Source organism: Mauremys reevesii, linkage group 1, assembly GCF_016161935.1.
Source record: "Mauremys reevesii isolate NIE-2019 linkage group 1, ASM1616193v1, whole genome shotgun sequence".
NCBI classification, from domain to species: Eukaryota; Metazoa; Chordata; order Testudines; family Geoemydidae; genus Mauremys; species Mauremys reevesii.
In genome coordinates, this window is record NC_052623.1 from 226,200,062 (window position 1) to 226,213,553 (window position 13,492).

Consider the following 13,492-nt stretch of genomic DNA (forward strand, 5'->3'; position numbering starts at 1 on the left):
ATGTTTGCAAATTGACTGCTTAATTATTTGTGCTATTATCTTTCCCGGTACAGAAGTTAAGTTGACTGGTCTGTAATTCCTCAGGTTGTCCTTATTTACCTTATTTTATAGCTTGGCACTTATTTGCCGTTTTCCAGTCTTCTAGAATCTCACTCATCTTCCATGACTTTTCAAAGATAATCACTAATGGCTCAGATATCTCCGCAGTCAGCCCCTTGAGTATTCTAGGCTCTGGTGACTTGAAGACATCTAACTTGTGGAAGTAATTTTTAACTTGTTCTTTCCCTCTTTTAGCCTCTGATCCTACCTCATTTTCACTGACATTCACTATGTTAGACGTCCAATAACCACCAACCTTCTTGGTGAAAACCGAAACAAAGAAGTCATTAAGAACCTCTGCCATTTCCACATTTTCTGTTATTGTTTTTCTTCCCTCATTGAATAACAAGCCTACCCTGTCCTTGGTCTTTCTCTTGCTTCTAATATATTTGTAGAATGTTTTCTTGTTCCCCTTTATGTCTCTGGCTAGTTTGATCGTGTTTTGTGCCTTGGCCTTTCTAATTTTGTCCCTACATACTTGTGTTATTTGTTTATATTCATCCTTTGTAATCTGACCTAGTTTCCAGTTTTTGTAGGACTCTTTTGGATTTTTATATCATTGAAGATTTCCTGGTTAAGCCAGGGTGATCTCTTGCCATACTTCCTATCTTTCCTACGCAGTGGGATAGTTTACTCTTGTGCCTTTAATAATATCTCTTTGAAAAACTGCCAACTGTCTTCAGTTGTTTTTTTCCTCAGACTGCTTCCCACGGGATCTTACCTACCAACTCCTTGTGTTTGCTAACTCCTTGTGTCCTGCCTTCTTGAAATCCATTATCTTTATTTTGCTCTTCTCCCTCCTACCATTCCTTACAATCATGAACTCTACCATTTCATAATCACTTTCACCCAAGCTGCCTTCCACTTTCAAATTCTCAAACAGTTCCTCCCCATTTGTCAAAATCAAATCTCTCCCCTAGTATCTCCACCTTCTGAAATAAAAAAATGGTCTCCAATACATTCCAAAATTTGTGCCCTGCTGTGTTATTTTCCCAATAGATGTCTGAGTAGTTGAAGTCCCACATCACCAAGTCCCACGCTTTGGATGAGTTTGTTAGTTTAAAAAAAAGCCTCATTCACCACTTCTTCCTCATTGGGTGGTCTGTGGTATGAGAGCACCCTTGTTTTTTACGCCTTTTATTCTTACCCAGAGACTTTCAAAAAGTCTGTTCCTATTTCTATCTCAACTGCAGTCCAAGTGTGTACATTTTTAATATATAAAGCAACACTTCCTCCCTTTTTCCCCACCTGTCCTTCCTGGGCAGGCTGTACCCTTCCATACCAACACTCCAACCATGCCTATTATCCCACCAGGTCTCTGGGTTGTGAGATCTAGGGCAGCCTGAGGGCTGACGGGGTGGGATTGGTGCGAAGGAGGCTCCAGCTGGCAGCTGTGGGGAGACCTTTCCCCAGCGAGCGAGCTGTGGGGTAGATGGCCCGCCCAAAGCCCTGCAGCAGGGGCAAGGGAAGGACGTGGCTGAGGGGCCTTGGCAGGCTCCAGTCCCTTCCCGGAGGTGAAGGGGGCCCAGGGTGAGGCGCCGATCCTGGGACAGGCGACATGGCCGGAGCCCGCTGCCGGCGCCAGACTCAGGCCGGCCCCCAGCGTCAGGCAGCAGCGAGCCCGGCCCCCCGGGGTTAAGCGCTCACATGCTCAGGGCCCCTCTGCGGGGCCGGCGCTCGCAGCTCCCCGCCGGTCTGCACCCGCGGGGAACGCCCAGGCCCGGCCCGCCGAGAGCGCCCCGCTCCCCGGGGGAGCAGCACGCCCGGGAGGGGCCCGGGACACGCTGCTCGCCATCCCCCACCCCGGGCAGAGCGCGGGTTCCCGCTCCGCGGGGCCGCAGCCGGCGCCTCCGCCCGAGCAGCAGCGCCCCCCAGCTCCTCCCAGCTCCGCAAGCCCGGCCCCTCCCCCTGTTTCCGCTGGCAGCAGCCGGAGCCTGGAGCCGCGTCCCGCGGTGCGATCCCAGCTCCCCCAGGACCCGGCCCAGCTTCCCCCCCGGGACCCGGTGAGTCCAACGCCGGCGCTGCAGGGTGGGGAGCGCCTGGGAAAGTTGCGGGCACTTTCTGGCCTGAGCAGCCGGGGAGTGGAAAGCAAGGGGGAGACCCAGAGAGGGTGCGCGGGAGGGGGGTCAGTGGGCGAGTTGGGGCAGGGTTAAGCAAGGGGGTGCAGGGCAGAAGCGGATGCAGTGGATAGGGTGGTGCAAGGGGGATACAAGGGACGTGGCTAGCAGGGAAGGTGCTGGGAGATCCCAGGAGAGCGGGGTGCAATAGGGGAGAGCCTAGGGGTGTTGTGAAGGGGGATAAGAGCTGCATTGTGGAGTGGGGGGGGTGAGGTGGGTAGGGGCTGATTGCCCCTCTGTACCATGTGGACAAAACAGCCTCTTCTTTTTTTCCATGCTGGTGTGTGTCTGACCACCCCCCCCGAGATAGAAAAGTTAGTGGCAAAAAGAGAAGGGACCAGCCCAACAATGGCTGTGTGTGCTGGGGCCTCTGTGAGCCAGGGGTTGAAGTGCTTGGGCTGTTCTATAAACTCTCATGGTGATAATTTTATCCATTTTAAATTCCCCTTGCCCTGAAAATAAGCGTGTTGAAGCGAAACCCCTTACTACTTATGCACTCAGTCTCTGTGAGAGGGGGTCTGCTCTCTCTCCCCATAATGCTCCTGTATTACTGCAGCACAGGGAGAGATGAGGAACTTCTGTGATGCTCAAGCACAGATCTGATCTAGGGAGCAGAGCGCTGGGGTGGATGCGGAAAGCAGAGGAGCTCCTGTAGTATAGGTTAGATTCAGGGGGTGGCACACAGTGAGTTAGAATCAGGGGTTCCCCTATAATGCATGGGAAATAGCATGCAGCGGGAGAGAGAATACTGCAGAAGAGGGCTGGCCTGACCATCATACTAACTGTTCTTGGCTTTCTTCTGTTTATTTAATGTTTGCTCCTATTTTCCCCTCACACTCAGAGGAAATGTTAAGAAACATTTCGTGTTGGATTTGGGGAAACTTGCTGTTAACTCAGCTTCTGCTGGGGCATGGGAATTGTTGGAAGGCAGTCGGCTCCTAAGGGAGTCGGATGTATTGGGGATGTGCATAGACAAAGGGGTTCAGTGGGATAAGGATGGCGTGGGAGGGGGAAGAGGTATATTTGTGGGCTACAATTGCAATTGGGTTACTTAGCCCCTTTTATTAATGCTGTTGTGTATAGTCATAACAAGGTATTTCTATGAACTTATGATTAAAGCACAGGACTCAGAATCAGAACATCCGAGTTCCCTCCCTAACTTTGCCCTGGACTTCCTGTTTGACTTTAGGTCAATCACTTATGGCTTGATTTGGAAAGATACTGAGTGCTCACAGCTGCCACCTACTTCAACAAGGAGTATGGATGCAGAGCAACTGTGAAAAATCATGCCACTAGCTCCCTCTCTGCCTACACGTAATCCTTACCTTCACAATTACCATTGGTAAAGCCTTCTTTGATGGAAGGTTTTATGTCAGGGTGGGCAAACTTTTTGGTGTGAGGGCCACATCCGGTTTCCATTTTGCTATGCCTCCCCAAACAGCCAGGCGTGGCCCAGCCCCCTGCCCCCTATCCGGCTCCCCTGGAACTCCTGCCCCATCCAACCCCGCCTGTTTCCTGTCCCCTGATGGCCCCCTGGGATCTCTGTCCCATCCACCCCCTCTGCTCCCTGTCCCCTGGTTGCCCCCAGAACCCCTGCCCCTGACTACCCCCCGCTGCCCCATCCAACTCCCCCATTCCTTTCTGACTGCCCTCTGGGAGCCCTGCCCCCATTCAACCCCCCTGTTCCCTGCTGTCTGACCACCTCCCCAAACTCACCTGCCCTCTATCCAACCCCCCGCCCCCTTACTGCGCTGCCTGGAGCACTGCTGGCTGGAGCACCAGGACAGGCAGCCGTGCTGCACGGCTGGAGCCAGCCATGTCACTGTGCAGCACAGAGCACCGGGTCAGGCTGTGGCTCTTCAGCTGCGCTGCCCCACAGGAGCTTGCAGCCCCACCGCCCAGAGCATTGTGCCGGTGGCACAGTGAGCTGAGGCTGTGGGGGAGGGGAACAATAGGGGAGGGGCTGGGGGGCTAGCCTCCTGTGCCAGGAGCTCAGGGGCCAGGTTGGTTGTGGCCCTTGGGCCATAGTTTGCCCACCTCTCTTTTATGTAAATGCAAGCTGCTGCTGTTTTTGTATGTTTAGTTGCTATATTGAACCTTTTGAGACCCTTCTCTGCAATGATATTGGGTAATTATTGCCAAAGAGGAGGATACAAACAAGCTCTTTAGGTATGGATCACAGGGACAAATTTACAATTCTCAAGACTTTTAAAGTAAATTAAAGTGATGCATGTCAACTTAAAAAAAAACATGTTTTAAAGAGACATTTCATTACCTGTGCTACTAATAGCACCACAGATTATTAAAAGAGAAAGAATTTAAAAAATGTAATGTACTTGTCATGGTTTTATGCTTGTTTCCTTTTTGCACATTTCTTAGCTTGAATATTGCAACTTAATTGTCACGTTAGTTTCTGCTTATAGATGCTTTCACTTTTGCAGTCTCAGTGCTGCAGTGTTTGGGTTCCAACAGTATAGGCAGAGTTTGTGGCGTGGGACTAGGGTATTCACAGCAAATTCAACCCTTGCTGCAGATTGGTGTTCCAGTAGCCACGCTTCCTTTTAAACAAACTATTTCTGGCCCTCATAGTTGCAAAGAAAACCTTATAAACATGAACAGAATGTAAGCAGCACAGCAGCATCTGCCTGATTCAGACAACTTGAAACAATAGCTCAGAAGTGTGAAATGTCCCATTCATCTTAGTGAGGTGTTAACTCTGAAACCTACAGTCAACATATCAATATTAACTTAGTTCACTATTGATTATTGTAGCAGAAATACCCAGGGAGTGTGTTTATCCCACAATTTCCTACACTATCCCCCTTGGTGCCAGAAGTGAAGTTATCTCTGCCTAGTTTCCAAATCCTTTAGTCTCCCCATGACAACTGTGATGCAGTTATGCATTATCAATTTTAAAAAATAAATCGGCAGCACACTGAAAAAAGGAAGTGTGGGAACAGCATAGCTCGTAAGGAATTATTTTGGGGAAGTTGTAAGACCTGCGTTACACAGGAGGTCAGACTACATGATCGCATTGGTCCCTTTTGGCCTAGGAATCTGTGAACTATGAAAACAGCACTGAAACTGCTGCACTGATTGTATGATTCAATTTCATATTTAATTCAGTAAAAACCTCCATTTTAAAATTAATGTGAAGCTGCAGCAGAGTTTCCACCAGAGCACCACAGAATCTAGGGACCTGGCCTCATAGTATAGCTCCATAGCTTGCTATGGAGTCCAGGAGGCCTGGACTGTAAGGGATTGCTTGTATAAAAACAATTGTAGAAACCTTTCTGTCTCACTTGGGTTTTACAAAATCTCATATTTGTCTAGTTTCACAGTTGGGCTAGTTTAAGTTAAGTGTCCCATTAATTTTCTGTATTGCAAGAATGTCCTTAGATTTATTATTCTGTGAAAAGAACAGAGGTACTTGTGTCTGATCAACCAAAACCAAGTGTGGGGTGGATGATAGTGGTTTTGAGTGTTATAACTAAGACACAAGAGCTGGCACTTCAGTTTATTGATATAGTGCTAATATTGTTAATAAGAGGGTATCACAAAAATGTCTCCATTTAACCTGTGATAAATCCTGAGTTAGCAGAGTGCATATGCTGGCTGAGAGAGGTGAGAGACTGAGGAATCTATTCATTTGTTTTTGCATTTGAACAAACTGACTTCTTTTAGCCAGATCCAATGTAGGAAGCAGCAACACGGGGCAAGGAAACTTAGCTTAAGTGCCTTTTCTGGAGGTGTTTATGTTCTCTTCCTCAACACTTCAGTACAGAGCATATAGACAGTACAATATGGTGTTTAGTTCTTGAAGTGGGTGGTGGTAGAAGTGAAGACTTTGATGCTGGGGGGAATATCTGCTGTGAATTTTTCTTTAATACATGTCATGAGCAACCTAGTCCATTCCAAAGGTGAAAGTTTACCTCTTCAGAACTATTTTTTTGAGTCTTCAGAACAAGTAATCTCAGGAAAGGCTGGTTTAGCAGCATCCAGAAGGATGACTGCATCAGAGAAGGGGGAATTGTCCCATCCTTCCTTCAGCACATCCCAGCTTTCTCCCTAGAACCCACTGTAGGGAGTGTTCCAACTTCAGTTTTATGAGAACTAAAATCATCAGTTGGAAGAAATACAGACTTGTTCCTTAGTCTGAGATGTTTCTCTTCTAACACTATTGGATGAAAAAGTACAGGTATGCGTTCTTGGTGCAGGAAAGGGCAGTCAACTCCTCACTCCCATTTGCACTCCCCAGCAGACTGTGTCCTGAAACCTTCTGTCCAAGTCCCTCTCTGGCTCTCCCACTGGATTTTCCTGTTCTCTCAGAATAAAACCTTCATGCTCCTTTACAATCAGTTCAGTGTCCCTTAGTGGAGGGCTGTCATACCAGGAGAAACTTTAAAACTGCACTTGGTCATCTTGCTGTACTTCTGAGACACATTTTCTGTAGTGTGTGCGCAATAAGGCAGGGCACTCTGGTCTCTCTTGAGCAGAGGGTTAATTCTAGCTCATCAACTCCTTCTCCTGGCACAGGTGTTTATGGGAAGGTCATAGAGCAGGGCAGGGGTAGTCAATTGTTTTTTGTCAAGGTCCAAATTTCTTGGTCAAGGTTTAGCCAAGGTCCAGATGTCAGAAAAATAATAAAAAAAGATAAGTAAATAAAAAGATTTTGGGGGCCGTTCAAAAGTGTCTGGCGGTCCAGATTTGGTCTGCAGTCCGCCTATTGACTACTCCTGTCATAGAGTGTCTGTCCGGGTGCTATTTTGGAAGATTTGGCTCTGCATCTGGTAGGAATTGGTCTGAAAGCAACCCAAAGTTTAGAGAATACTTGTGTGACCAGGGTTCCAGGTGAGCCACACTGAGGTTACTCAGGGCAAACTGCAAAGAATGGGGCTGACAATCCCAAAAGCTTGTGGATATTCCAATACTTAGATTTACCAAGCCAGTGCAAAACAGCTTCTACGCTACCTTACTGGTTGCACAGAAACCAAAACATAGTTCCCGTATAGCAACCCAGCCTTGGGCTTCCTCCCATACACCCAAGTCCAATATGATGATTACTGAAAATCTTATTCATCATTTAAGAAAGTTCTACCAATCCTAAAAGATCAGACACATTACCTCCCAAGTTAATGAATATTTAAGATTTTACCTAAATACATGTTTACCGCCAATTCTTATTAACTAAACTAAAATTTGTTAAAAAAGAGTGTGTGTATTGGTTAAAAGACTAGTATACCTACAGACATGAGTACAGTTCTGAGATCAGTTTCATAGTAGAGATGGTGAGCTTTGTAGTTGCAAAGAGTTCTTTCAGAATTAGTCCATAGGTTATAGTCCAGTGGTCATTTGTATAGTCCAGTGTCCATGTTCAGGGTGACCCAGGTGGGTCTGAAGATCTCAAGCTTCCCCTGTATAAAGCATCAGGCTGATCTGAAATAAAAAGGATCAGCACCAAAGAGACCTTTATACGGTTCCAGGTCTTCTCTTGACAGCATGGAGTCCTTAGGTGAACAACAGGCAATCATCCTTTGAAGTAGACCTATTTCCTAAGCATCAGTGGTAATTAGCGACACAGATTAACATAAGGCAATTGCCTGTTTTTCACCATTCACCGGTGATTTGCTATATGTTTCAAAGAGAGATTAATACAGTGATATCACTATATTTAAATTTTATGATCTCTGAATTAGCAGAATACAGCATAGACAGGAACTGTTTGATTACATTGTTAGCTTCTAACAATATATATGGAGATATGCCTATCTCATAGAGCTGGAAGGGACCCTGAAGGGTCATTGAGTCCAGCCCCCCACCTTCACTAGCAGGACCAAGTACTGATTTTGCCCTAGGTCCCTAAGTGGCCCCCTCAAGGATTGAACTCTCAACCCTGGGTTTAGGAGGCCAATACTCAAACCACTGAGCTATCCCTCTCCCCTGAATATATATGTAAACACAGAAAACCACAAACATTATCTACCAATATGTCCCTAAAGATTGAATTTGGGTCATTTATCCTGCAGGATTCTTAACCCTTTCTGGCCATGTGTCACAACTTGTTTTTAGGCTATGTTAAACAAATTTTTCTGATGTTCCAAACACTTGAGCCCATCAGTAAAAAATCTTGAGGAATAGATCTTGGTGACTTAGTCAGACTCTAGTCCCTGCAGTAAGATGCACACAGGCAGACACTTGAACCCAGGGAGAACTCCCGTATCTATAAACAAACTGGAACTGATTCCACTGTCTTTTTCTCTAATCTGAAGGAAATGCAGAAAGCAAACATTGGGCATAGATGGTGACAAGTGAACTGGATTTTTAAAATTCTGTTACATCTAAGGTGCTATGTTCAGTATCTGAAATATTTGTTTTACAACATGTAAACTTTTAGTTACATTGTGCCTATGCATAATACTTCTGCCTTAGGTCCCCTAAATGTGAATCTAAATTGAAGAAACTGTCTTTGCAACAGTAGCAATGGAAAGATCCCTCTTTGTTAGATGAAGTATGTGAAGGGCGTAAACAGGAGGTAGGGGCATTATTTAGTGAGATACATGGGTTTTATAACTAAGATCAAGAGGAAGATATTAAGAAAGGGAAAATTTAGCCTGAACATCAGAAAAAACTTACTGACAGTGAGATGTAGTAGGCCAGGGGGTCTCAGACTTTTGTACTGGTGACCCCTTTCACATAGCAAGCCTCTGAGTGTGACCCCCCCCTTATACATTAAAAACATTTTTGAAATATATTTAACATGTGATAGACCCAGGCCAGTTGGGTATAGCAGAAGGCAGATATACTGGCCACTGGATTAACAGTTTTCTGTTCCCTGACTGACCAGAGCAGGGGCTGCTCCAGGTTAATGAGAACACCTGACTCTAATTAACCTGCAAAGAGTCAGGTGAGACCATTAAGCTAAGGTGACCACCTGACTCTAATTAAGGCCCTGCTGATACTATAAAAAGGGCTCACTCCAGTCAGGCAGAGGAGAGCCAGGGGAGAGGAAGTGCGGCTGAAGGGCTGGTTACTGAAGACACCCTCAAACCATCGTTAAGGGAGCCCTCAGGTAAGGGAGAAGCAGGAGAGCTGTGGCCCAGGGTAATGTAGCAACTCTGGCAGTGAAAGGTTGGCTGCTAACAGCTGCTACCATTAGGGTCCCTGGGCTGGAATCTGGAGTAGAGGGTGGGCCCAGGTTCCCACCACTACAGAACATCTCCTGGGAGGGGAAGTCAGGCCCCTGTCAGGACAGGAGGCTAAACTGTTCTGAAATAAGCCCCAGGGACAACAGAGACTGTGGGAGGTCTCTCACCAACCTCCTTGCTGGCCTATGATGAAAAGGGCTCAGTAGATTGTAACCCTGGCCCTAGAGAGAGAAGGGCTACGTGGAGGGTCACAGTGAGCCACTGAGGCTAGCATAAACCGCCTAGAAGTGCTGGGCCCACGGGGGCAAGGTCAGAGCTCTGCCACAAACACCATTATAAATGCTGGAGACAAAGCAGGGTTTGGGGTGGAGGCTGACAGCTTGTGACCCCCCCCCCATGTAATAACCTCACAACCCCCTGAGGGGTCCCGCCACCCACTTTGAGAACCCCTGTAGTAGGCTGTCATCTGGTCTCCCCAGGGAAGGTTAGTAGCCCCATTGTTCAGGACTCTGAAAGCTAGACAGAGAAACACTAGAACATATACTAGAATGATCCTGCATTGGCCTCAAGGAGATGAGACGAACAAGATGATTAACTCTTATGATTCTTTAAAAGGGGCGGGGGGGGGGGGGAAGCATGAAGCTTAGTATTTCTGTTCAGTTATCTGATATACTTTACAACGATAACATTGCAGCAATAGTGTCTGTTAAAAGGACTGTCATGTTTAAGAACCACAATAGGAATGTTTGCATGATCTATTTTAAATTCCTTTGAAAGGATTTTTTTCCCCTTTTGGATGTAAAGGGTTTCCCTGAAGCATTTGTAACTGAAAGCTTACAGCACTGGATTGATGTCTGGCACTTCTGAAGGTGGAAGTGACTAATAGCTGGGAGTCTGCTTTCATTGTCCATGCTGAGAAAAATACAAAAAGGAAACCAAGAGCATTAAATATTGAAAAGTAAATTGCATTTCTAAGGCCTGCCCACACAGGTTTTTTTGTACTAATTTAACTGTGTCAATTGGGGGTGTGTGTGATTTTTATACTGATCTTGTTAAAGCAGTTACAGTGCCCTGGTGTGGGTGTAGATTTATCACTATCCTTATCAAGGTCCCTATGCTGACCTAGTTTATTCCCCTGATGAGCTATATTCAGCAGAAGCGTCTTTATACAGGTATAACTGCATCCACCCTAGAGGGTTGCACTACTTTAACAGTATGTTTCTAATCTAAACCAATATATTTAAAGCAGTATACAAAGTGTGTGTAGACCATCCTTAATTCTCTGACTTCTAATAACCCAAGTGCCTGGTCCTTTGAAATTTAATACTGAACATTGTCTCTTTCATGGTACTGTTCATGGCAATGAACACTATTTGTAGTATTGTTTGCAGGATCACCCTAAATTGGTGTTAAACACAGCCAAAGAGGCTTTTTGGGATGACTTTTTTTTTTAACCTTTAAAATTGGGAAGGGTAATGGAGAATGCCCTTTGAAACTCCTGTTTTGTTTATAACTCTCACCATTTTCATCAAAAGTTTTTCATACTTTAATTTGGAACAAGGATGGCTGTGTTTGACTTGTTTTACATTTTAAACAATTGTACGCTTTTCTTGGCATTCACTTGTCTCAAAGCCAGCTTCATTTCGTACTTTATACTGAAAACGTAACTCCATGTGAGTGAGGAACAATTGTTTTTCCCTGTTTGAAGAAACTGGGATTTGATATACTGTAACTGATGTTATGAAGGTTTGGAAACTGTGTGCTAATAATATCTAGCATGTTCATTTCCTTATTGAGTCAAGGATAACATGCAGGGTATTATTTATATGTATTTGAGAGCACTTTGGAAAAATTCTGTCAGGCGGTTGGGATACTTCTCTTGATGAGTGAGGGGAACTTCACTAGGAAATTATTCAGAATAAGCTTGTATTTAAAATAAAACCACATTTCTAGCCTGTAGGATAGCAAAGATAACCTTCCAGATATGAATCGTTTAAACTGATGCAGTATCTTATTGCTAAGTCTGCCCACATGCAGCTCCTGTGCCTCCACTGCCTCCCCAAGCTTTGCCAAGCAGCCTTGGTGTGGAATTAAGAAAACGGGTGGACTATTACCAGAAGGGTGGACATAGACTCAGACTTTAAGGTCAGAAGGGACCATCGTGGTCATCTAGTCTGACCTACTGCACATTGCAGGCCACAGAACTTTGCCACCCACTCCTGCAATAGACCCCTAACCTCTGGCTGAGTTAGTGAAGTCCTCAAATCATGGCTTAAAGCAATGGTTCAAAACCTATTTACCATTATGGGCTGCATATGCAGGTCTCTGTGTTATGTGGGCCACATCCACACAATACACATTCTACCTGTATGACTCTGAGGATGTCAATGGGCCGTGGCTGTGCTCTGATTGGGTCACAGATTGAGAACCACTGGTTTAAAGACTTCCAAGTTGCATAAAATCTACACTACTTTAAACCTGCAAGTGACCGTGCCCCATGCTGCAGAGGAAGGCAAAAATCCCCCAGGGTCTCTGCCAGTGTGACCCCAGTGAAAATTCCTTCCCGACCTCAAATATGATGATCAGTTAGATCCTGAGCATGTGGACAAGACCTACCAGCTAGACACTTGAGAGAGAATTTTCTGTAGTAACTCAGAGCTGCCCTCCTCTGGTGTCCTGTTGCCAGCTGTTGGGGATTTTTGCTACTGGCAGTCACCTATGAGCCACATGCTATCATAGACAGTCTTGTCATATCATCCCCATCCCCTCCCAGATGTGTGACATAACAAAGGGGTTACTGAAATTGAATGTTGCTATGCATGATTATTTGACATATTAGTCTCTAAATTAAAGGGACACTATCAGTTTGATACTGAGCATTTAAAAGTAGTGTCACAGGTAGGGGGCATCTGCTAGTATCTTCATTTATGAGAACGGAGAGAGCGAGCGAGCTTAGTGAAATTGTCACCCCACGGCAAAGTGTAAGGAGTGAAAATAGAACAGTGTGCTTTCATTTTCTGCTTCTGCACTAGCACGGTGCAGCAAGGTTTGAATTACAGACATTGCTGGAGGAATGTTTAAAGATGTGCATTCACAGAGTGCTTGTCTTTATTAGGAAATATGTTCAAACATGGGTGGGAGGAGTTCTTAGTGAACTTGATGCTGACCCTGAGTGTCCTTGTAGATAAGGTCAGGTCACAGTGATCATTCTGTCATCTAACTTGGCTCTTCCCAACCCACTGCAAAATCTCAGTTGTATTTGAAATAGTTGCTTTGGTTTAAAAATTCACCACTCTGTTTCTAAAAAGTTTACATTGAAACACATGTCTCTGCGCTGTCAGTCTGAAAATCAACTATCCCTATAACTGAAAGAATAGGGGAAACAAATCATTTTCCTCAGTTTGCTTTGTGCTTTTTGAAAGCACTTCGTGTATAATCAGTTTTGCCGGGGTGTGTGTGTGTTTCTCTCAACAAACTGGGAGAGAAATTCCTTAAAAAAATAAAATAAAATGTGATTCTAAAACCACAAAAAAACTTGTAGTGGGACACAGAGGTGGATATAGTACTGATGCTATTCATAATACACTTTGGAGTTGCCGATCTGTTTAAGATGAAACTGTCTCTTTAAAAGAAACCCCTCCCCCCCAACTTTTTGTTGGTGAATGTTCACCAAAAAAGCTCATCCTTCCCCTGTCAGTTCAGCAACAGAAACCTAACAATATTTCTAGTGCTGGATATGATCCTGTCGACTTCAATTATGTTGCGTAATCACAAGCGGATCACATTGGCTTACAAAGTATTACATACACTGGGAAAAAAACTTATGATTTGTCAACTAGAAAATAAAAGTGGTAGAGAACTCTTTTTTTTTTTTTCCAGTTTTTCTCTGTACTCAAGAATAGAAATACAATAAAATGAAGGGATGGGGGAGCAGGTTTAATGGGGAAATCCAATAGCAGTTTGTTTCCATTTAATAAACAAACCTTTCTTGTGCAGTTTCCACAGAGAGCAGGGAAATATTCACAAAGGAATAATCATTCTTAAACATCATCCTGTGACTGATTTTTACTGGAGGAAGCACCTGAAATCCTCATTAATTGTGTAAAGTGAGCACCACAGAGTTGGCATACC

General features: G+C 45.0%; 1 protein-coding gene and 1 long non-coding RNA gene across 4 annotated transcripts in view; one reads left to right on the forward strand and one right to left on the reverse strand.

Annotated features, from left to right (window-relative positions):
- The first annotated feature begins 1,868 nt into the window (after positions 1-1,868).
- The window catches only part of TSPAN9 (tetraspanin 9), a 266,912-nt gene continuing 255,288 nt past the window's right edge, over positions 1,869-13,492 (forward strand). The window contains exon 1 of one of the 3 annotated variants that reach the window (XM_039538331.1): positions 1,869-2,102. The gene's annotated coding sequence lies outside the window, so the exon portion shown is untranslated. The remainder of the gene's footprint in view (positions 2,103-13,492) is intronic. The other 2 variants (XM_039538348.1, XM_039538340.1) reach the window with 2 other exon arrangements.
- On the reverse strand, positions 7,400-12,078 carry LOC120405167. The gene is made up of 3 exons (XR_005598413.1): positions 11,978-12,078; positions 10,200-10,273; positions 7,400-7,652 (listed from the first exon to the last, which is right to left on the reverse strand). It is a non-coding gene; the product is annotated as an uncharacterized LOC120405167 (long non-coding RNA).